We start from the raw sequence: 26,801 nt of genomic DNA on the forward strand, positions 1-26,801 counted from the left end.
TAATTTGAATCGGCTCAATAAAATCTTAATATCTAGATGCAATGCTATAATAGTTTGACACATTATGGACGATATTTTTAAAAACCTCCAATGAAACACTGAAAGGACAAATTTTTGGTTCATTAATCATCTTAATTGTTCTATAAAACATTTAAATGGTTTAGTATGAACACATCTGCGGATATTTCTTAATTCAAAATTCACCATTTTTGTGTTTAATTGTTGATTTCTGCTTAAGTCGGTGCTAGGGGGCGTGGACAGTAACTTACATTTTCCAGTACCGTCCATGAACAGGCTCAATCAAACCGAGCCTGCAGCATTTTAAAATTTTGCCGTGTTGAATTTCTTTGGAGATTCTGTTTTTCTCTATTTCTTAAGTACACACAGTTTATATCTATTGATTATTCTCGAAACGATTAAAATAGATGGCACCATGTGTTAAGAAAAAATCACGTCAGAATGATTAATGGCTATCTCTAACTGTTTGTCAGGAGGTTAAAAGATTAAAAAAAGAGAGAAAATTTAATAATCATAAACCCTTTTTTTAAAACAGTAACTGTTTTTATAAGGCAGGGGCTTTTTTTTGTGCAATGTGGTATATCAAGGTTTTTTTTACTTGTTAAAAGCAAAAAAAACAGAGAACTGTTTCTAACAATTTAAATTTCTATTTTTGAAAAATAATTTTTACTTATGAAAAGTTGTACAATTGCATGCGAGTTTCACAGTGCAATTAATTTTGAAATTTTAATTGAATTTTTCATTACTGGGGAATATGAATATCTTGTATATTATGTGTTTAAATAGAAAACCCTATCCCATTTTGTAGAATTTATAAGGTATGGTGCAAGTGGGTTGTTTTCCTGTTACCTTTTTGCTTCTGACCTTGTTCTGTATTTCAAGGGCTAGTTTGTTTGGGGAAGCAGCCTTTATTGGGCAACTACAGAGAAGGGTATTTTGGCCCTGAAATCTGACCTAATTTTGGCTCCAAAAATATAAAATTGAGAAGGAATTTATTTGACATACAGAGTATTCCTGAAAAAAAAAAGATTGACCTTATGTCACTACCATGCCACAGACTTAGATTTTAAGGGAACCTTGCTGCCTTCATGTAACTTTTGGCAAATATTATAGTTACTGACATCTAAGCTTAAAATTATAATTACTGACTGTAAATTATACTCGTATATGTAAGATTTGTTAATGTAATGAAAATGTAGCTACCAAAATTAAGTTGGATAATAGTTAATGCTTTTCTAAATATCCCATGCCATACCATTGCCTGATTTGAAAATAAAATACAGGCAGGCAATTTTTGCCGCGAAGAATTGGCTCAAAGTAAAAAATTGCCAGTGCTAGCCCTGTGTATTTCTTATTATATGCTATAATATATACATTGTATATAGCATATTGTCACAAGGAAACACATCACTGTATTACTTAAATAAAAATAATTTTAAATTGTTTAATAAAATATTTAATTCTTGAAGGTCTCTTTAACAGGACCTACATTTTCCAATATAACACAGCGATCCCCTTACTCAACGTACTGTGTCTCCATTATTTTGTTTTTGTTGTTTTATGTTATTGTTGTTGTTGTTGTTGTTGTTGTTGTTGTTTTTGTTAGTTCACTTTCCTTTTTGTCTATTTAGCTTTGTCCCATGTCGAGAAATTATTTAGATTTGATATAGGTATTGCGTCTTACACAATTCACATGCTCAGCTCCTCCTATAAATTACTTCTTACGTAGCAGTTATTTATTTTCTTCTTGGAATTATATGAATATACAATGAACTGTAATAACAAAAGCTATATCATGTTGTTACTAAAATTAATTGTTGAAATGTTATGGTTTTACAGAAGAAGCTTGTAAACTTTCTACTCAATCCCGGACGCAATTTATGTATTGTAATCTTGTTTGTAAATATTGAAAAAGAAATAAATATTCTTTAAACCAAAAAAAAGAAAATGATTAATAAACCCTTTTCTAAATGTAAAACAAGGTGATGCAGAAAAACAAGTATAAGTAGACAGGTTGAAAGTTGTATGAAGATGCATGTATTTAATTAAGATGAGAAAAATAAAAGATAAGTATCAGAATACCAATGCAGAACACTATATAACAGGGAAATATTATTGTTAAAGTAAAATAAATATGATATATACATTATCTCAAAGAAGCGTTTATAACGTTTATTGAATACAAATGTACATGAATATAACTCTTGATAAATAAACAAGGCTGAAACCAGCACGTCTCTAACTTTTAAAATAAATTAAGCATGTGATGAAATCTTTGTTATCATTAATTTAACTGATACACATGTATGAGCAAAAAAAATTATTTCTTCACATATAAAATATTCTTATATTTTAGATGAATTTTAAAGCACAATTGTACACCAGTTACTTTTGTTTATTAAATTTACTTTAAAGAATAAGACATGTGAACAATAAAACGATCGGATGACTCATAAGCCCGGTCTTAAATGAGGTTAATTTGATTTTAACAAATTGCTATATTTCTGCAAAATTGGTCAACATTTATAGAAGAGTCTATTAACTTACTAATCAATTACCACTGAGTACTTAAAACATTACATGTATAAACGGCAATTGAATGGTTTTTAGAAAAGTTTTTAAAAGAAGTTTCGCTTTTTAGTTTTTTGTTTTCTTATCTTATTTGTACCATCAAAGAAAAATAATCTCTATATATTGCATTGTTGTTATCATTACTTGTAGTTAAAATTGAACAAAAAATGTTTATAATGGTAGTAGTCATTGGATAGTTTTTGAACTAAAGATGAATGTACAAAAATGTAAATGATTTTGCTCGCGAATATTGCAATTATTGAAGAAATATCAAAACGTGCTACTTTTGGTGTGATGTTGCTTATATGGGAGTTTTGCCTACCATAAATAAATTGTGTTTGTTTGTGGTTGTTGGTTGTTGTGCGATTTATTTTTAAAAGGCAATTAATCTCCTCATCCTTTCGTTCCGACCACAAGCATATGTCTAAGAACAACAATCTGATGTCATCTTACGTATATTAAAACAAAACATTTTCATAAATATATGTCGACAAAGTTATCAGTTTTTGATTTGTGATTTTCCTTTTCCTTGTTCCATTCTTTTCTAAAACGCTTGGGAGCTGTACCAAATAAGATTTGCAACAAAATACAGTTAAATGAAGATATGGGGGATTACAACATGATACGATTTTGACGTTAAATTCTGTGTAGGACGAATGTTAAGAATTATAAAAAGCAATTGAATTATCAAAGATGAGGAAAGTAACATAGTGAATAAAACATATACATTATCAGTCATTGTAAGAAGTTCCGATGAGAAAGAAAATAAAATTTCGGAAAATGTAGTTCTAGTGATTCATACTTACATCTCGGTGACTAGACACACAATATATATCCCCATTAATCACTATTTGCAGATACCTATTACTTCAATTTTATTAACAACCAAATACCAATGTGGATTTGTACAAGGCAAGACATGTTGTGGGTGTATAAGATTACTATAATAATATGCTGGTTTAAATTGTTGACATCATCTTGATCGACGTTACGTCACAAATTTTCGACAAACATAAAATAATTTCTAAGATATTTATATCGTATATTTTGATTGCAAACCATCAAATGTTATACTCAATGTTCATATGAAAATGTGTTCTGTGGTTTCTTGATAAACTGCTTTTTTACAGTTTATAGCACGTGATAGTATGATGAAGGCTTCTAATTTCAGAGAACAAACATTCCTTTTTAAATACGTTTGATGGAACATTGAGCAAAACAAATAATGTTAATTCAAAGAAAGATAATCCATAATATTTCTAAATTGTAAGATGAAGGTTTACATGTTATCCAATTTGTTAACAATATGCTGACTTTACCATGGTTCGATTACGTTTCAAACTGATTTCTTTCTAATTTCGCATTACCATAAACACTCAATAAAAACATCTAAAACATATTGTAACATAATGACGCATTCGATATACCATCATAAACTAGTATATGACACTCTGGTGTTTTTCTGTTAGTAATAATAAGTGTCCTAGATAAAAGATTATGATCAATCAGTTTTCTACAACAAACAAAAGAGTAATTGAACAGATATGATGACAGAGAATAGGAACGTTGGAATAGTTTAAAAACTGCAAAAACGATACCTTCGAGAGAAAAGAGGTGAAAATTGCACACATAGCAATAAAAGTTCTAGAACCTTTCTAGAATATAAGAAAACTGGTGCAATGTTGACAAAATTAAAGTAAAAATGGTAAAACATGAAAAAAAAAACGCAATGATATCTGATATTTCGTGAACCACAATAGAAGTAATTATAATATTAAACTAGTATTGTTCAAATTGAATTGTACAAGATTGCAAGACATTGTGCGGTAAGAATCAATAAAAATGTCGGAGAGTAAACGTCCCTGGGTGGGCTTGGACCACCAACCTTTCGGTTAACAGCCAAACGCGCTAACCGATTGCGCCACAGAGACGGACAAGAAAAGTAATGATTATATCTTATAAATCTATACTTCAATAACACTATTTGCCGTTTATAGCGATTTTTTAACATTTATGCATTGTTATTTAAAGAAAGTCCACTCAGGTATTTTGACATGACTGGACTTGAAATATTTTTTTCGAGATTATAATATACAGTTTGATCTATACCATAAACTTGTGAGCTAAATTTCACATCATTCATTCACTCCGTTTTTGTTCGAATTTTTTTATTTTATTTTGCAACATGACCTTAAAATGAAATGCGGTATAACGCTTTTAACTCAAACCAGGCTAAGAATTAAACTTTATTTAATTTTTCTGATGACCTGTTTGCCAATGTGGAATTTGTATTTAAAGTATCAATGTTTTTCACTGGATTGATATATATCAGCTTTAGAAATATTCCCTATCTTGTCAGACTCCCCTGGGAATATTTGTTATCTCCCAAAGATGTCAACATGCATATAGATATTTTTATATTTAAATCTAACATTAAATTAAATCAAACATTGCTTTATCCTATCGGTTCTGTAAAAGGAACATGCTTGTCTTCAACCTTGAACACGTTTTCATAAGGAAATGGTTTTCTTTATCTAAAATGATAAACATTCCTGCAGGAACCCGACAATATTTTTGCCGAGAAAAAGATTTCAAATGAAAGTGTTTTTTTAAGACCAATGAAAAGAGAATTATCATTTTACAAATTACATTGTATTATTATTATTTCGTAAATACTTAAACGAAGTTAATAGTACTCAGGGCAAAACAATAATGATTGTATCGGTTACAGACAGACATTTGTTATTTCAATTTTAAATTAAACTGTTGTTTCCTGTCACAAGTTGAGCAAAAGTTTTCAATCTTTTTGTGAATTGTCAAAATAATTTATTGTTTGTAGACAGCCAGACTTTCTTTGAATGTTTTGTAGAACATTTGGCATGTCGCGTCATTACCATGTTTTATTTAAGGTGTTTCAAAGTACACACATAATTGTCCGTATATGTTGTTGTAGTTTCTTTTTCGTCTCCTTATCTTCCATTTCCAATGGCGTGACATTTATTTTCAAATTTGACATAGGTATTAAATCTTTTTCATTCATATTATGCACTATAAGTTGCAAGTTTCACTTTTCGATCATTTACGACCTAATTTAACATAGGTTTTTATTTTCTTTTTGTAAATAAATGTTAGGAAATAAATACAGTTACAATAAGCTTTTGTAACAGACTTTATTTTACACGTTGTAACTTAAAGCAGTTGAAAACTACCGTTCACGCCCCATATCGCCGGCTTTAGCAGTATTCAACAATTAACTGCAACATATAGAATTTCATGTTTATTTATAAAAAAAATTGAGACAGAATCGGAACTTCATTTAGAGGTTTCTATATTCAATCATTCAATACTTCTTATTCAGTATTAATCTAAAAAGCAACGAGGTGTATTGTTTCATTTAAATTGCGCAGTTTAATTCAAAATATGTAAATATATTAACTTACATATCAATTTTTAAAATACTGCCAAACTCTTCATATCCTATAAGAATGTCTTTCATCACAAAACAATTTGTAGGCTGGATAATAATGATATTCACTATAAATAAGATTAATAAGCATCAATTTATATTTAACAATGTGACAGTCGATTAGCTTTTTAAACAATAACACACGAAATTATTGCAAACTCATTTTCATTGAATACCAGGCTATAAAATAATATAGATTTGCTTTTTTATCATTTTATGACTTATAAGAGTTTTAAATTCATCTTTGTTTGTAAACTAAAAAGGAAAACTGAAAACTAAAAAGGAAAAGCTTGTATTTTTTATAAACCTACACATTCATCATTGCAAGACGATCGTCGTATTAAATATCAAGTGTTTATTGTTACATATGATATCTGAAATAGAGATGTAGGTGATTGCATATACTATATTTTAAAGACGACCAGTTTAAAAATCAAAGATGATGACAAAAGGTATAACTTTCGTTCCAATCACATTTGTTTCTTAAACAAAAACCGTTTTAGAATGGTTATACATGTATAAAAGTATCAAATCGGCGATAAGAGACCAAAAAAAAAAAAAAACAACAATATTTTGGACAAGGAAAGAATTAATGTGCTTTTATAAACATTATGGTACTAAAATATAGACGAGTAGAGATGTTAATCACTAACATATTAAAGAAACTTCTCTTAAACACAGCAGGATATTATTACCGAGTCAAAACACCATGAACATATGAGTCGAACTGAGTTGGGTAATGTCATGTTTATAAAAAACGGCTTAATTCTAAGTCATGGCAAATGGCCTTTCAAATATACATCATACATAAACCATCAACCACAGAAAAAAAATGAATTTGAAACTCGTATGTAAGGAACTGCACACCTAATTTAACACATTCTGCAATGCATGTATTCCATTTTCAATCGAATTGCCTAACCATATTTTCATACTTTTATTTTTTTTATGTTTTAAGTATTACTCTAATTCGGCTTAAGATTAACCACTAAATGTATTAAGATTACGGCATAATATTCTTTGAAAAAAGTAAAGGATAAGTTACCTGAAAAGGGGACGTTCTATGTCATAGATAAATTATCTGATATCTTTGAGCAGACTCTCTTTTAAAAAAAAATATCAATACAATATCGCACGATAATAATAAAGCGTTGTTAGAGAACTTCACTTGAAAACGTTTCTGAGTCAAAGTCAGTTCCGTCAACAAAAACAGACATTGATGAGGAAATAATTCGGATGACCTGTCATTCAATCGACGAAATTCTGTGGTATTTAATGTTCTGATAAAATTAAAAGGCGAAAGTCGTAACTGGAAAAATCTCAATAAATGGAAAATGAAAAAAAAAGCAAATTTGTTCTGTTTATCAAGAAATTTACAAGAAATACGAACACTTTAAAAAACGATTGCTTTATTATTCGTCTAACTGAAACGTTGCAAAATATAAAGATAATTGGTGAGTTAAATGGCAGAAAAAACATAACAAACGAGAACAAAGAACAACGTGTATAAATGATTTCTTTGACGTGTATAAATCATTTTTATGAATTGTATTAATGATTTCTAGACACACATGAACGAACCATCATGTTCTTAACTATAGAGAGAATGTACATGATTTACCATGTTTTATCAGGGTTTATCAGGGTTCGAAATATTGTATTTCATATTTGTTTGGTAATACGGCATTGACGTAAACGAATCTCCATATGATATATGCGCTTGTATTCTTTAAACTTCTACCTGTTGGCAAACATTTTGTTGTGATAATCAGTTAATACTGATTTACACAGTTACATGTATAAGCAATATCAACAGAGATTTATATATTTGAAAATCAAATTTTTTGCCCAACATGAAATGTTCTGAACGCCCGTACATGTAGTTAAGTATCAAACAGCTTCCTTCACAATTTTCAATATTTGAATGTCACTAGTATCTTGTTAAATTGTTGTAATATATTCCTTGTTCCAAAAAACGTTTGAGAGCTGTACCAAATACGATTTACAACTTAATACACTTAAAGGAAGATAAGTTCAATTGCAACAAGAAACGAAGTTAAAGTCTGTGTAAGACGAATGTTGAGAATTATAAAAAGCAAAGGAAATATCTAAGCTGAGGAAACTCAAGCCTAAAATAAAGTTAATAAAACATAACCATTATTAGACTTGTAAAGAAATGTATGAATGAAGTTCAGAAGAGAAACAAACAAAAAATATTTCGTAATGCGTAGTGTTAGATCAAGTGATTCATCTTTACAACTCAGTGACTAGACAGACAATATATATACCCATTAATCCCTATTTTTCTGATATTTGTTACTCTAATTCTTTTAACATGGACTTTTTATAATGCAAGACATAGTATGGGTGTATATCATTCCAACAATAACATGCTGGTGATAACTATAAACATCATCTTAATCGACGAAACGTCACAAAATTTGGTCGAACAAACGAAAATTAATCTCTTGTAAAAGAATTGATTAGAAAACGATAAATTTATCGTATATTTTGATTGCAAACCATAAAATGTTAAAACCAATGTTCATATGAAAATGTGTTCTGAGGCTTAGTGATAAACTGCGTTTCTTACAGTTTATAGCACGTGATAGTATGATAAGACTTCTTATCTTAGAGAACAAATGAACCGTTTTTTGAATACGTTTGATGGAACATTAAGCAAAGCAAATAATGTTAATTCAACGAAATGTTTTTCGATAGTTTTAAATGATACGCGTTAGGTTCACATGTCATTCAATTTGCTTACAGTATGCTGACTTAAACATGGAAACTATGACGTTCCAACTTAAAAAAATCTCTCTAATTTTGCATTACCATAAACACATAATGAAAACATCTCGTAATATATATCAATAAAAAGACGTTGCATTGATTAATGGATTTACCTTTCAGGCAATGAAGATGTTTTGGTGATATAGTTAAACATTTATCACAACGAACCACCTGATAATGTGCTGTTTATGTTTTAATTATCGCAATCCATTTCATACATTGTATTGTATTAATAAAAATATTATAAAAAGTTAACGTCCCTGGGTGGGCTTGAACCACCAACCTTTCGGTTAATAGCCGAACGCGCTAACCGATTGCGCCACAGAGACGGTGTGGAGGTTGCGTTCATTAAACGCCGCCTTTCTTACAAGATCTTGTTTATCACATTTTAGCAATTTTTATTTAATTGTGCAATCTGATCTGAACATTCTATTTCTAAAATGAATAGAAATCAGTCTGGAAAAAATCTATTTCACGCAAAGACAGCAAAATATTATAGGTGGAGGTGGATAATTTTTGTGAAATAGATAGGAGGTTGGTGAACTTTGAGAAATAAATGATTATATAATATGAATTTACCATGAACTTTTCGCCCATATCCTGTAACCAAATTTCGTGTAGGGAGTGTTGGAAATTTCATTCAAAATATCAATGATTTTTAATTAATAGAGATATATCAGCTTTAGAAATATTACCTATCTTATCAAAGTCTTCTGAGAATATTTGTAATCTCAAAACGAACGATGTCAACATGCATATGGGTAATTGTACATTAACCATTGTTAATTTAATCAAACATTGTTTAGTCTTTGTGAGTTCTGGGAAAGAAAAACGCATGTCTTTAACTTCTGAACACGTTTCATACAAATAGTTTCTTTTATCTCCAATGAGGGAGTTGACAATCTAGAAAAATATATTTCAGATTATAGTGGATTATAGTGGGTCTTTTTGTTGTTCTTTGTTACCAAAAAAAATGTTATCATTAAAATGATTATTTCTTAATTATCTAAATAAATTTAATATAACTCAATAATTTAGCTTAAGTAGAATCAGTTTACTTTTATCAATGTGACAGTCGATTATATTTTTATAAAACAACAGACGTAATAATTGTCAACTTCCTTCTTTAACGCAAACGCCAGACTAAAATAACAATAATAGAAGTTTTTAATTCATCTTTGTCTGAAATAGAAAAGATTTTATTTTTTATAAATCATTGTTACATATGACTTCTGAAATAGAGATGTAGGTGATTGTACTATATATTATACATGGCTTTTTCAATCAAATCTATTTCTTGAACAAAAATAATTTGAGAATGTTAATATAAATATTTTAAATAAAGGAACACAGAGAAAAAAGATATTTATTTATGGACAGGAAGTGAATTTATGTGTGTTTATAAACAGTATGGTACTCAAAGATGGACACGTAGACACGTTAAAAACTAAACAAATAATAAGGAAACTTCTTTTAAATGCAACAGCAGGATATTTGCATGACTAAAAACAACAATATATGAGTCGAACAAAGATGAGTGATGTCATTAAAAAAACGTCTCAATTCTATGTTATGGACTTTCAAAAATACATCGCATATAAACCACCAACAAAACATTATTATCCCAGATGACCTGTTCTAAACATTAAAATGATTAAGTGTTGCTGAAAATAGATTCACAAAATTATGGCAGAATAGTTGCTTAAAAGTGTAATTTGAAAAAAATCATATGTTAATTGACATTTTACTGTTTACTTATTTGTAGAAACAAACTGAGAGTCTGACAACATTCATCATAAATTGATAAATACAAGAACATTTCAATTTCTTGTATACTAACTAGGCTTAGAATAGGAAGAAATAAAGAACCCCTAAGGAAAGTCCAAAACGACAAAATTGTAAATGTTGCAGACTGAGTTTAATTGAGCCTGTTCATGGAAGGTAATAGAAAGTGCAAGTTACCGTCCACGCCCCTAGCACCGGCTTGAGCAGATTCAACATTTTACATGTTTTCATACGGGGGTTATCATACGGCGGTAGAAATCATGTGTTACATTGGTATTGATTATATATTTTGTAGTGTAGTGTGAAACAAGCAATAATGTCATAATACAGAACAAGCATTATAAATTCATAAAATAATTTCAGGAAAAAAAATTCTGTATTGTTTACCACAGTAATCTAAAAAAAAATTATGTGACATTAGGAGTGATTATTCATTTCACATATTATGGGAATTCTGTAGTAAACAGAATATCTATCTGACATTTGTAACAAACCTGTGAAACTTTGCTCATTATTATTCATTTTACATATTTTGCGGTCAGCAGAAGGTATCTCTGATAGTTATGTTACTGTAGTTAATGATTATTTGCCTGATTGAAATTCTTTTCCACAATTTAAAGTGAAAAAAAGTTGAGAAAGTAAAACTTAAATGCAAACAACTAGGTTGAGAGCCACTCACTTTTGGGGCAGACAAGCAGACTTATGAACCAAAGATAATAGAGTAATCAAAAAAGAATCGAATCGAAAACAATCGAATCGAACATTTGATGAATCGTCGCAGTCCTTCATATGTTAACAAGAGCACCACTGCTGAAGGCGAATATATTTAATTATTATTTTGAGCTTCAGTGCTGTACCTTTTAGCTTGTTATGAAAGTGAAAGTGGTCGACATACTGAAAAATGATATGATAAAGTATAATTGTAAAAAAAGAAGTAATGTAGGACAATGACGTGTGTTGCACACTTAGAGGATATTACCAGTGTGTGTTATTTGTCTATATATATATTTAAAAAAAAGATTCCTTGCTCAAAAACAGTTATGATAAACAACATTAAAAATACTTATTAGATAATGATGAATTATTCTGTGAATTTGTTCATAATCTTCACCAAAGGTCATGACAAGGCTCTTAGACACCTAAGTCAATACTATATTTACACATCAATATAGCTTTGATCTTGATTGATGAAAGGATTATCCATCCATTCCTTGCCGTCTGTGTGACCAGTTAGATAAAATGTTGATACAGACAATAGTGATTTGAATAGCTGACGTTATAAAACAGCAAAAGTAAATGGTAGTGTTTTGTGAAGTTGACCGGAGAAAAAATGTTATGAAATTGCCACAGTATAAACCGTTTAATATAGAAAGCATTTGCCGTCTTCCCTTTAGATTGTAAATAAGCATGCAATTTGGATTGGGTAAACAGGAAATAAAATTGTAGCATGTGCCCTTTGATCTATGTAGGCCTTGAAATATTTCTGTACAAAATGAACATTATTTAATTTATTAACATACATTCTATCACATGTTGCATTTTAATGGCCCACAAAGTTGCAACTGCAATGAATAAATATTTTCAATATAACTGGCTACTATTCATTAAGCTTCATTGCATACAGAATACAACAAATCAACGTCAATACTGACAATGGAATGATAAATTGCCTTGCGTTTGTGAGTGACCTAATTTTTTCTTGTATCTGACAAATTTACACATTCGTTCTGCTTTTTTTTCAATTTCCTATATAGCGTTCATGCGGAGATGCGTTAGCAATAAACATATTGTCGACTGTAATGAAACTCACATGGTCAAATTAATCAAGAGAATATAGAAAGAAGTAATTTATATAGTTTAAAAGAAGACAAGGTCTTGCGCTACCATTATACAACCTTCTAAAGAGAAAATAAATACCATTTCCCAAACGTGGAAAATTACATTAACATGTAAATGTGTTTACTACAGATGCGTACATATTTTTATACATCGGTGAAAACAGTTGATAATGTTCTTTTATTGAATTGCCAAAACCGTAGGAATAAAAATTGACCGATCAAAATCGTATCTTTTTCTGAATTCTAATAATTTTGCAAAATATTTCAGTACTATCAAATTTACAGTAACTGTTCTTCAATAAATCATAGCTGGTGAGCAGATTTAAACTTTTTGACGCATGAATGGCTATAGACCAAGGCGTCTGATAAATTTTACTCCCTCCTTTTGCTATCTGAATAAATGTTGTTAATAACATATTGTTGTTAAGAATGAATGAATAAAGGTTTACAAAGTTCAAGCTGCTTGAAGAATAATATGATCTTATCAGTATCGCGTTTTCTTAATTTGTTACTGATATATCATTTAGAGATATTTTTTTATGACATTCTCGATAATAGTTTTGATATATATTTGTATTCAATTAATCATGTTTGCGTAAATACGATTAAGATGGAAACAGGGAAACGTGCAAGGCAATATCTGAGCAATGGACACACTGATCGGTTTTTGGTTAATCTATCTGGAGACATTTGTCATTAGTATGAAACAATGATTTATCACTAGTATCGTTATAATAACTCAATGTTATCAATTTATTTCAATAATTCCAGAAAAAATATATCAAACATAGTCTTGTTAACTAAAAAAACATTTTCCGACATTCACTGCTTTTAACTTTGCATCTTTGTTGAACCCCCAAGTAAATCACTTCAGTTAAAAAATGTATGAATTTATTTACTTGTCACAAAATTGAGTAACTTTAAACAGCAGTGAAGCAGTGAAATTCGATGATGTGATTACTTTGGTTAGAGTATATATGAATAAAATGTTCGCCAATTTTCTGAAATTGTACAAGACATGCAAGGTGATACCAGACGCAATTTGATATGGCATACATTGTGATAAAGTAAAACCCCAAAAAGTATATTTTCTGTTTCTTTTAGAAGATGGAAAGTTGTATCAAACGCTCATTAATCAAATCAACTGTCACGAAATAGTGATATATGTGTATGCTTTGTTCTTTTTATGAGACACATATAATGAAATATATGAAATAATATGAAAGTTTAATATAAGTTTGACGTATTGTAATGATCTCTGGTGAAAGAAACGGAATGAAGGTGTTTTGATCTTACAGAAATACTCGAATCCGTGCATAGAATCAACAAGTACTATCAGGAGTGTAAAATTTCAGCTTAAGGAAACAACCGTTTGCCCCTATCATGGTTTTAACCAACTTGATTCTTTGATAACTAGTTTGACGCGTTAACCACTCAACGACGCCGACGTTTTAAGAGAGTGTTAAGTTCATATTATATCATCTCAGTAAATATGTAGACTTGATTTTTAGATAGATGAATATAAGATTTTACATAATTTTTAAATGGATAATAGTCTCATACTGATACTGGTATTTAAGGTTTCACCAACTGTAGCTTCTTCAACGTTTTTAAAGGTTGTTCTTCTTGAAATGGTGAAATTTAATTATTAATTAAATTCAACATAAATTACTTATTTGCCTGCACGCATTTTATATTAAAGACTGGTATACTTGATATATATACATTTTTTTTAAATTGTTGATACTTGTGGTAAACAATCTGTAATACTAATATTACCTACTTTTTTCAAAGAATATAAGGACTTATTCCCAATGTTCAATTTAAATTTCGATCAAAAGTACCATTTAAAATGAAAATGTAAGTTCATGTTGAGAAAATTGGAATTACATTGTATATTGACTTCTGACATTGATAAATGATGACATTAATGTCCGTCATCTTTTATGATGTGAATCAAATAGCTTTTAATCCCTGCAATCGTTAGAAACAACATTTTCTTTGAATTATAAAACTCTTTGTTACGAAGGATCGTAAAGGAAATTCAACAAAATTTGAGTAGTAGTAAATACCGAGTAAACCAAATTTGATCTAACAGAAATTGATTCTAGAAATATGTGTAATTCTCAACCCTTTGACACTAATGTCGAAGAATACGTTTTAATAAGGGGAAATAAAATTTTGGCAAATGATAAATCAAATTTCCCAAACGAATGTTCACATCAATTTCATTTCCTCCGTTATACACAATGTAGGCTATTTATATTAACTACGTAGATTTACATGCTTTCAAGATAAATTAGATAAAACCATTTAACAAACATTAATACCGGTATCATTCCAGAAAAAATTAGTACATTGTACGCGTATATACTATATGCTTCTTAAAAATGAATGTTAAATAAAAGTGATGTATTGCATTTAAATTCGGCTTGATGGCAAAAAATAAATATCAAAGAGTAAAATTTTGGTGTCCTTTTGGTATATATAGAATAAAAATGAATTCCTCAAAGAACGTAAAAAAATAATAGCAAAATAAAGCGTTTACGGTTCCATTTTATTCGGGGGTTTCAAATAGAATTCATTTAAAAGACTCTTGTTTTATTTAGCGTGTTCATGAACAGTATAAGTAAATTACCAGCTTATATAAAAAACAGGTAACTGAAGGTACATGTACTACACTATTCAAGTAAAATACTGGAACATCCAAACGAGAAATGAGCTAAAATCTACGGAGCCCCTAAGGTGACATTTTTCACACTTTTTCTCCCGGGACTTAATTCGTTTTTACGAAATATAAATTCATAATTACGAAATATTAATTCGTTTTTACAAGAAAGAGAATATCAAATACTGCATAAATATTCATCAGAACATTTTTAAATTTTTGAAAACTTTATCATGTAAAATATATTATTTGTCAATGTTTATTCTTTTGACAAAGCTTGTAGGGAGAATTTTTTTTTTAAGTTTGAAATTTGGCAATTACATACAAATACAAATATTTTACCCTGGTATCAAGACGTCTAAACTAAAAGATATGCCTTCTATACAGGCGTTGTGATAGGTCCTATTTCGAGGTGACTATGCCTAAGATCAGCTTACGAAAAGAATGTCCTTGGGACAAAAATGCACAAATGCACAATATATTTATACAATTTTTCTACATCTTCCTTCGATTGTGTAACTCCAAGATGTCTCGTCGCCGAGAAATCTAAGCAACCAAAGCTAAAAACTATAGACAAAACTTTGAAATAGATTATTAGGAGCAAGGGTTTCCATACTACTTTTATTCCCTACCTTCAGACAATATAATTAATATCATAAAATAGCACGTCTTATACTTATCAATAATACATGGCTAAACACTTTATTTGACAACTCATCTTCATTTTATCAGATGAATAAAAAAAGTAAACAATTAGAAAATCCACTCTCCGTTATTCTAACTGATTGGAACCAGATATGTTCATTTTAATTTATAGAAACTGCAAAATGAAAATGCTTAATAATAGGATAACTAAACTAACTGCAGGAATCTCAAAATAGAGAAAAACAGAATCCCTTAAGAAAGCCCAACACGGCAAAATTGAAATTGTTGCAGGTACCTGTTCATGGACGTTACTGGAAAATGCAATTTCTAGTCAATCATTTTCAAAAGATAAGACAATAACTACAATTATAGGAGCTCTACAGGGAGCTTTATATTAAATTTACAGTAACGTGAATTCTATGTATAACTTTTCAATATCAAAACAAGATGGCGGAAATGGATCAACAGCAAGGGCCTAAACAATTCGCGCTAGGGTCTGTGGGTCTGGACAGGACAACATCTATTATTTAGAGCTGTAATAAAAAAATGTCTGGTTCTACTATTGTGCAAAAGCATAAATACATAAAAATTGAAAGTTTTATAAAAATCATCCGGGGCGCTTAATTAAACGGAAATACATGAAAGGGATAATAAAAAAGCAAATTAAATTGAAAGTAATATTTAGCGCCAGATTTGAGTTAAAAGTGTTACCACGCTTTTTATTTTAGGTCATGTTTCACGATAAAAATGATTATTCTGGATTGATAGAATGATCTGAAATTATGTGCACAAGTTTTTAGAAAAAAATTTCATCAAAATGTATAAAAAAAACCTGGAAAATATTCTTAGTCTAGTATATATTTTAATTTAATTAAAGGTGTAGGTAAGATATAGGTTAGTACTATGTAATAAATATATCTACCCTTTATAATGAAATATATATACCTTATGATACACCGGTAGGAAGTTAGCAGTAGCAGTGAGCAGTAGCAGTAGCAGTAGCAAATTTATAAAACGTGAAGTTGGCAGTAGCAGTAGCTCAGCAGTAGCAGTAGCAAAATTATAAAACGTGAAATTGGCAGTAGCAGTAGCTCAGCAGTAGCAGTAGCAAAATTATAAAACGTGAAGTTGGCAGTAGCAGTAGCTCAGCAGTAGCAGTAGCAAAATTATAAAACGTGAAGTTGGCAGTAGCAGTAGCTCAGCAGTAGCAGTAGCAAAATTATAAAACGTGAAGTTGGCAGTAGCAGTAGCTCAGCAGTAGCAGTAGCAAAATTATAAAACGTGAAGTTGGCAGTAGCAGTAGCTCAGCAGTAGCAGTAGCAAAATTATAAAACTTGAAAGTTGCAGTAGCTGTAGCACAACAGTAGGAGTAGCAAAATTGTAAAACGTAAAATTTGCAGTAGCAGTAGTACGTCAGTAGCAAAATTATAAAACGAAAAGTTGGCAGTCGCAGTAGCAAAATTATAAAACGTGAAGTTGGCAGTAGCAGTGGCGCAGCAGTAGCAGTAGCAAAATTATCAAACGTGAAGATGACAGTAGCAGTAGCACAGCAGTAGCAGTAGCAAAATTATAAAACGTGAAGTTGGCAGTAGCAGTAGCTAAGCAGTAGCAGTAGCAAATTTATAAAATGTGAAGTTGCCAGTAGCAGTAGGACAGCAGTAGCAGTAGCAAAATTATAAAACGTGAAGTTGGCAGTAGCAGTAGCTCAGCAGTAGCAGTAGCAAAATTATAAAACGTGAAGTTGGCAGTAGCAGTAGCTCAGCAGTAGCAGTAGCAAAATTATAAAACGTGAAGTTGGCAGTAGCAGTAGGACAGCAGTAGCAGTAGCAAAATTATAAAACGTGAAATTGGCAGTAGCAGTAGCTCAGCAGTAGCAGTAGCAAAAATTATAAAACGTGAAGTTGGCAGTAGCAGTAGCTAAGCAGTAGCAGTAGCAAATTTATAAAAGGTGAAGTTGCCAGTAGCAGTAGGACAGCAGTAGCAGTAGCAAAATTATAAAACGTGAAGTTGGCAGTAGCAGTAGCTCAGCAGTAGCAGTAGCAAAATTATAAAACGTGAAGTTGGCAGTAGCAGTAGCTCAGCAGTAGCAGTAGCAAAATTATAAAACGTGAAGTTGGCAGTAGCAGTAGCTCAGCAGTAGCAGTAGCAAAATTATAAAACGTGAAGTTGGCAGTAGCAGTAGCTCAGCAGTAGCAGTAGCAAAATTATAAAACGTGAAGTTGGCAGTAGCAGTAGCTCAGCAGTAGCAGTAGCAAAATTAAAAAACGTGAAGTTGGCAGTAGCAGTAGCTCAGCAGCAGCAGTAGCAAAATTATAAAATGTGAAGTTGGCAGTAGCAGTAGTTCAGCAGTAGCAGTAGCAAAATTATAAAACGTGAAGTTGGCAGTAGCAGTAGCTAAGCAGTAGCAGTAGCAAATTTATAAAACGTGAAGTTGGCAGTAGCAGTAGGACAGCAGTAGCAGTAGCAAAATTATAAAACATGAAGTTGGCAGTAGCAGTAGTTCAGCAGTAGCAGTAGCAAAATTATAAAACGTGAAGTTGGCAGTAGCAGTTGCTTAGCAGTAGCAGTAGCAAATTTATAAAGCGTGAAATTGGCAGTAGCAGTAGCAAAATTATAAAACGTGTATTTAGCAGTAGCATTAGCACAGCAGTAGCAGTAATATTGTAGCAGTAGAACAGCAACGCATTTTCGCGATTTTACTACTACAAGAGGGGAAAAGGCCGCAAAAAATAGCTCAATATTTTGCCCTATTTATATCCGATATATATCACAGGATGAACCGCAAGCAAGCGGGATTTTTGTTTTGCATTTCGATTTCGCGTTATTTTATAGTGTTACAATCGCCATTCAGACGACAATGAAAAACCAATCTGACCGTAATTTACACTTAATTCAGATGAACAGTCCCTTCACTTCGGCTTTACCTACGAAAACCGAATTATTTCATTGTGTTCTATATGTACCCGAAAATCAAAATTGGCGTGAAATAGAGTTAAAAGTTTTTTTACGGTCGTATGCAACAACACGAATTCTGCATGGAATGGAATTATTTGTAAATGAAGGGGATCATCCTTTTTACTATGGAATTTCATACATGACAGTGTCCTGTTTAATGTGCACTTGGTCCTGTTTACTGCGAGCTGCCTCCTGTTTAATTGCATAATTCTCAGCAGGAACTTAATTGACATTACGCCAGAGAAGGGATCTCTCCGCCCACTGGTTCAGGCGACCCGGTCAGTAAAGAACATTAGACAAAGTACGGTATCGATGTATTGGCAAAACTGTAATGTCACTCATGTTACAAATGAATTTACCTTATATAAATTTTCTATATATAAAAATTTGATGCTTTAATGGTTTTATTGAATAGTAGATCTATTTCTCAATGTATAAATGCATTATGGTATTTCATAAAAAGCATAGGAAAAACAATATCTGCATTCCGTATTAATGATGCATGAAACGTTTTATTAAAGATCGTGTTATTTCTTGTTGATTTCAATGAAAAGTTAAAACTGACAAAATATCATTATATCTTACAAATTGAAAGAGAGACTATATGTAGAAAGTATATGATTATGTTATGAACGTTTTATTTCGAAATTGAAAAAGCGAAGCAAAAACAGTAAAGTTATATTAGTGACACAAATGAATTTAAAAAATCATTTTTCGAGTTTTATGTGCGAAATTCTGTTGAGATAATACATTAATTTTTTCAAGTATTTATAAAATTGATTCAGAAAATTGCATGCCCTTGTTAACTTTTTATATGTGATTATGTTTTGTTAACCTCATTTGATACGATTCACGGCATAACACAACGTTATTCTCTTTAAAATATGCTTCACATACATCAGACATGATGTTATTGGTATTTGTTTCGTATAAGCAGATCTATTTGAATATTTTATATTAATTTATTGAACTTTAATAGAAATACTCGGGTAAGATAATTTCACCAAAGTTGTATTCACTCATTATATTTGCATTTCTCTTGTAATTTTGTTGTGATAAATGCATCCAAAGGATCACTTTGTTTCCAGATTTTGTACAGTAACATAACTTTAAAACTGATTTCTTTAAATCATCATTCATACATCATATATAGGGAAATGTAAATATTTTGAGATACTTTTATCTATTTAACCTTTCCTGATCTTGTTTATACTAGGTTTGTTGGAACTCTCTATATGTAGATATTGACGGAATTGGATTCCATCTCTCATAAATCTCTTGGAAGTATAAGAATTGTTCCAGATATGCAGCTCGTGTGTTTCTCATATGTGGGTATTACGCACGCTCATCTCTGACTTTAATTGCAAAAATCTTTCTCAAACAAACTTAATCATAATTGTACGGAGCCCCTAAAGTGACATTTTCCACACTTTTTCCCCGGGACTTCATTTAAACGAAATATTAATTCGTAATAACGAAATATTAATTCATGTTTACGAAATATCAATTCGTAATTACGAAATATTAATTCGTTTTCACAAAATATTTATTCGTTTTAACGAAATAATAATTCGTGTTTATTTAATATTAATTCGTAATCGAAATAATAATTCGTTTTTACGAAATATTTCTTCGTAATTACCAAATAATAATCCGTCTTTTACGAAATATTTCGTTTTTTTTTTCAAAATGTTAATTCGTTTTTACAAAATAATAATTCGTTTTTATGAAATCCTATTCCATTTTTGAGTAACCATGAACAGTCACAATACCTTCATTCAGTCATGAGGACAGCAAGCAAAATAATATACCTGAGTAATTGGTTACTAAATTATTTCTCAACCAGGCAAAAAGTGCTTTATATTTCTTTTGTAATGGAACTTTAACGAGAATCATCGTAACAAAACCATCATAACAACCATCATGACAATATAAACAAAAATATATGGTGCTTAAATAGTTTTTTTTTCAACAGTTCAAAATGTGAAATGGCGTCTGTTGTGCACTTCAATTTAATAAACAATTTTGATTTGTCCCATTAGACGTATTATGTTTCTAATATACATGTAAGAATGTAAACCTCATTGTCATTTACTGTACATTATTACAATGTATATTAAATGCTGAAACGATCTTCCCGTCCCGAAAAGGCTATTTCGGCAGGCAGTATTAATAGTTTGATAAATGTATGTGTAAACTATTTACCAAAAATTGCAACAATACGGAGTCCCTAAGGTGACATTTTCCACACTTTTTTCCCAGACTTAATTCAAATTTTACGAAATATTTATTCGTTTTTACGAAATATTAATTCGTAGTAACGAAATATTAATTCGTTTTTACGAAATATTATTTCGTAATTACGAAAATATTAATTTGTGAAAATGAAATATTATTTCGTAATTACGAAGTAATATTTCGTAAAACGATTTAATATTTCGTTATCACGAATGTTTCATAATAACGAATTAATATCTCGTAATTACGAATTAATGTTTCGTTTTTATGAATTTCTATTTATTTTTTACGAAATGCATCATGTGATTAAACGGACTCACAAAAGGCACAAATGCATCTTTCTTGTCGGCTCAATAACTTAAAACCTTTGAAATTTAATATATTTATATTTTAAATTAGTGATTTTTTATCATGGCATGGTGTCAATAAATAAATTTTAACGAAATATATTTCTTTAAGATTTAGTAATAGTGTGTATGATATATAGTCGTTAGTTTTTTAAAGAAACATGTCAGAAAAGACTAATTGTCTAAGAATTTAAATTTTTTTTTTTGCCAGCTGTTGGGAATATGTTCCTTTGTCATAGTCAGGCATTTGAGAAGCACATGCACGAAGCGATGCGCGAGAGACAAGAAAAGCGACATTCCGGCAAAACATGAAAGCGAGCCGTGAAATTTCGTGGTATGGGATACTTCGACATTGCGAGATCTCATTACAGTATCGTACGGGCCTCGTCGGAATGTCGCGTCTCGCCCGATTGGGCGCGGTCAAATATTCCATAATTATGGCATTACCCGGATTCTTTTAGGAACTCATGCACGTTGTAAGTGCTTTTCAATGGCGGATCTGAAAGTAGCACTTCTCTGAAAATGGCAATATTTTTTTTATATGTTTCTGATGAAAACAAAATACGTGTGGGATAGTCATCTGGTTTTCTTCCTCAGATCATTTAGAGGTCTCCGTGGCCGGTGATTTGAAAAAAAACTACTTGCCTTTAACCGCTATTGGTTTGACACGCACTCGGAGCGTCGAACTATTCATGCGAGGAAGCCCGCCCAGGTTCCAAATGCAGAATACCTATCCGCGTGCGCACGTTATAGTTATCGCGTGCACACGCAATAAACTATTCCTTTTGAACGTAATAGCTATCGCGTTCGCAGATATAAGTATCGAGTGGCCACGTAAACGCTTTTGCGTGTGAACATGATAAATAAGAAAATCCTAAGTCCTTTAACTACCTTTTTTGTTGCTTAGAATAATTCTTTAATCATTTATAAAACTTTGAGTATCGGGAAGAAACGTGTCACAATTGATAACGATAAAAATCTAGCTGCATATGTGCTTTTTAGAATCGATGTTCGCCGTTTTACCTCATGTCAATTGTCATCATAAATAGGTTTGTACATATATTTATATAAAATCTTAAACCTAAAACCTACAGTGGAACTAATGTATTATTAAACTTCCAATTCAAGAAATTTGATTGGCTGAACCTGAAGCATACACTTAAACATACGAAATCCCGTCCACCTTGATAAAATGATGAAAACGCAATTGTACGATGGTGAAAACATGATGTTACGAACGTAAAAAAAACAGTTGTATGATGGCGAAACAACGATGGTACAACGGTAATGGCGAAACTACGAAATCACGATGGTAAAAACGTGATGGTACGATTGTGAAAATACGATGCATCGATTTATGAAACTGCGACGGCATGATAATGAAAACGCGATATTATTTTCACCATCGTGTTATTGCATCAGCGTGATTTCACCATCCTGCCATCGTTGTTTCATCATCGTACCGTCGTGTTTTCATCATCGTACCATCGTTACATCACGTTTTCAAAATTTTACCATCGTGCATAGTTTATCAGGGGAACAAAAATTGTTACTTATGTCCAAACGAAACACCGTAATCGGGCGATATTTGAACGATACAATATCGTGACTCGTTTCGCATCTCGCCTGAATCTCGCGTCTCTCTTCGCATATCGTACGTCGACGCCAGACAAGAAAATCCTTCGAGGCCATGTACCACTAAATATTCCCTCTATATTCTATATAAAATTGACATTTTTCAAAGACCTACAAAACATAGCTAGATTCATATTAGAGAACAAATAAAGAGTTATGATAAAACGGAAAAAATGTATCTCCAAAGAAAATGTCTAGCGTATCATTTGTTATTGTAAAGTTTGCTATGACGTGGAAAAAACACCAATATTAAAATTGAAATTCACTTTATTTAATAACACCTTTGCTCGCGTTTTTGTTTTACCAAAATGTCTAAAATCGCGTGTCCCTTTAAAAAAGCTATCGCGCGCACATGTAATAGTACTAGTATCGCGTGGCCACGTAATAGCTATCGCGTGCGCACGTAATAGATAAGAAGATACTATGTCCCCTATATGCCACCGTGGATACTACCTTGGTGTTGCAAAGAATATTTCTTAATTATTTATAATCTTTAAGCATCGAAAAGAAACGTGTCACAATTAATAACGATAAGAGTGACTCTCTACATATGTGTTTGAGTTCTGGATACTGCACTGGTAGAAATTTTCATTGTGACACGCAGAACAGGGATATTCTTTTAGTTAATATAGGACTCCTATGCAGAGGTAGGAAGTTTTTGATCGGTCGGAAGTGACATAAAAACGGTATTATAAATACAGACAACACAGAACAATGACTGGTTGCCATGATACGGACGGGAATAATTATTACCATTTAGAATTTTATGGAATAATGTGAGACAAATGTCATTCGAGTGTCCTTCTATTGTGTGTCGAACACATCTGTCTCATTTCCCATTTTTCGCAAATATAAATGTTTAAGAGCACATCGGTCACACCTCGTGAGACAAATATGATCCGAGACAAATGTGCTCCTACATTGCTTGCAATACTGTGATTATTGCTTGTTGAACTAGGTGGCCTTCAAACTCGTAGTCGAGATTCAAGTATTCGACCTCGCACTTTAAATACGTTCGACTTTATCACAAAGTACTAATATGCAAATTGGATTTTAAGCGTTGGTACTAGTACCGGTTGCCCAACGTACACAGATTGGTTTACTTGATGTTTGGGGGATACTGAACTTGAATACTAGAAATACTAGAATACAAGAAACGGTAACACGAATTATTGAATTTATTCGGACTGTGTGAATTCGTTGTGGTTAGGGATCGGAAGACGGATTGTAAATCCAGTGAGAGTGATCATTCTCCCGGAAAACAGTCTTGTAAAGTCTAATTGTCATGAACCGTCATAGCACACCGATGGCAATTTGTAACTTATAACAGTAAGAAAAATAATAACGCTGAAATATTCAATTGAGCAATGTTTACATTATTAATATTTTATTCGTCCAAATAGTAAACAACAAGCATAAAATCAGCTGAATAGATCGGGGATCTTTTAATACTATAGCGCATGAAAACAATTTTAGAGCCTTGTGGACACATTCCGGACACATTTGTCCGCGAGTTGTTCCACATCACACCGTATTACCGGCGGCAGTGATGCAGATCACTGCAGTGATGGCAGATAGCTGAAATTTACCGCTCGGTACAGGTAGGTTATACATTTTGTTGGTATTATTATATCACACAAAATACGGCCCATTTCATTGCTATGAATCTATTGTCAATTGACTGGAGACACTATTAGGTAATTTTGGACTTGTTTTTCCTGTTTTTTAGACTATTTTGAGCAGGTTAAAAGTGACAGCTTCGGAAAATCCGTGAAAATGTCTGTTTTTTGTTCAAAATATCTCAAGTTTTAACTAAATGGCAGGACTTTCGTGTTATTAATATAGACATTCATCCATTGGGGTCACGCAAGCCAAATATCTACCCCCGCGAGTCTTTTCTTGAAAGTTTTACAGACGTTCAATCTGGTCCTGTTGAAGAAAAAAACAGGAAAGACGAGTGTAAAATTACCTAACAGTATCTCCAGTCAATGGACAAATAGTTCATAGCAAATGAATAACGTAGTGGTAATATTAATAAACCAACAAATGTTATAAACCTACCTGTACGAGCCGGTAATTTCCGGCTATCTGCATCACGATGATTGCCACACTGCCGCCGGTAATACGTGGCACATGAACAAATGGACCGACATGTCTATATCCAAAAACTCACTTTGTGTGACAGAGGTGCTCGACAAGTTTGTTAAGAGGACAATAGAACAATTGTCACAATGTCACTTTTATGAATATTTGTACACATTCCACGTCAGCAATTCATCGCCGTACCTCAGCAATGTACATCAAAAGGTTTGCTATGCTTTCTTAGAAACTTAAGTAGAACCTGGTTTAATTTAATATCTCTAAATCAAGAATTAATTGGCTTTAACTCTAAGTCAATAGACTGAAACATACTAAATCCCGTTCACGATGGTACAATGGCGACAGCGCGATGGCACGATGGTACGTTGATGAAAACGCGATGGTGCGATGGTGAAAACACAATGGTTCGAACGTGAAAGAACGAGTGTTCGATGGTGAAACAACGAAGGTTGGATGATGAAAACGTGATGGTACTATGGTAAAAGACGATGTTACGATGGTGAAAATACGAAGGAACGATATGATGAAACTGCAATGGCATGATGATGAAAACGCGATATTATTTTCTCTATCGTGTCATCGCATCATCGTGATTTTATTATCGTACCATCGTATCATCGTACCATCTTATTTTCACCTTTTTACTATTGTGCACAGCTGTTAAGGGAGACAAAAATGTTACTTATGTCTAAACGGAACACCGTAATCGGTTGATACTGAATGATACAATATCGTGACTCGTTTTGCATCTCGCCGTATTCTCGTGTCTCGCTTCGCATCTCGTTCGTCGACGCGAGACAAGAAATTGGTTCCAGGTCATATACCGCTAAGTAGTATTCCCTTTATAGTCTACATAAATCACTTAAAGGCCCATTATGCCTGAAAATGCTTTTATTTGTATTCCTCAAAAATTAAAGCCTTTTAATTTTTGGTATACTTTTATAGCTCTAAAAGATACTCATTGGCTATTGGCTAATTACCTGAAGCATTTTTTCATCTGCTACTTTTTTGCAGTTTGCACAGTTGAAGTGATTTAGAATTTTGTATTGAAGTCAAAATACTACTTTTGTTTACATTTTTTATGACGCATTATTTCACATTTAACGCGAATTCCTTTGGGTTACATGCATCTAACTTCCTCAGAAATCATTACTTGAATATTAATCAATTCATACTTGCCCTATCTAAAGAAATAAAAAATTAATTAATTTCTTGAAATCTCGTGGTACGGGATACTTCGACATTGCGAGATCTCGTGTTTCAATATCGTGCCTCGCTTCGTGTCTCATCGGAATGTCTCGCCTCGCCCGATTCTGAGTGGCCTGATATTCCATAATTATGGCATTACCCGGATTATTTTAGGAACTCATGCATGCTGTAAGTGCTTTTTCAATTGCGGATCTGAAAGCCGCAATTCTTGGAAAATGACGTTTTTTAATACATATATTTCTGATTAAAAAACAAAACTGTGTAATGGTCTTCTTATTTTCTTCCATAGATCATTTAAGGGCCTCCGTAACCGAGTGATTTCAAAAAAACACTTGTCCCTGACCGCTTTAGGTTCGGCACATACACGGGGCGTCGCACAACATTTTGAACTGCCTCGGCTATTATCTATAATAACCTCGGAAACAATACGGATTGAAAGTAGTTCTACCACTATTCCGGTACTATTATGCTTGAAATATGTCGGACAACAATTTGTAATTAAAATATGCCTACTGACGTTCAATTTTAAACAA

The 26,801-nt window shown here is 31.7% G+C and overlaps 2 non-coding genes across 2 annotated transcripts; both read right to left on the reverse strand.

Annotated features, from left to right (window-relative positions):
* Nucleotides 1–4,446: 4,446 nt before the first annotated feature.
* Nucleotides 4,447–4,520, reverse strand: Trnan-guu (transfer RNA asparagine (anticodon GUU)). The gene has a single exon. It is a non-coding gene; the product is annotated as a tRNA-Asn (tRNA).
* Nucleotides 4,521–9,103: 4,583 nt separating this feature from the next.
* Nucleotides 9,104–9,177, reverse strand: Trnan-auu (transfer RNA asparagine (anticodon AUU)). The gene has a single exon. It is a non-coding gene; the product is annotated as a tRNA-Asn (tRNA).
* Between the last annotated feature and the right edge of the window lie 17,624 nt (nt 9,178–26,801).

Source organism: Ruditapes philippinarum, unplaced genomic scaffold (assembly GCF_026571515.1).
Source record: "Ruditapes philippinarum isolate M1 unplaced genomic scaffold, ASM2657151v2 ctg534_1_1_1_1, whole genome shotgun sequence".
Classification (NCBI taxonomy): domain Eukaryota; kingdom Metazoa; phylum Mollusca; class Bivalvia; order Venerida; family Veneridae; genus Ruditapes; species Ruditapes philippinarum.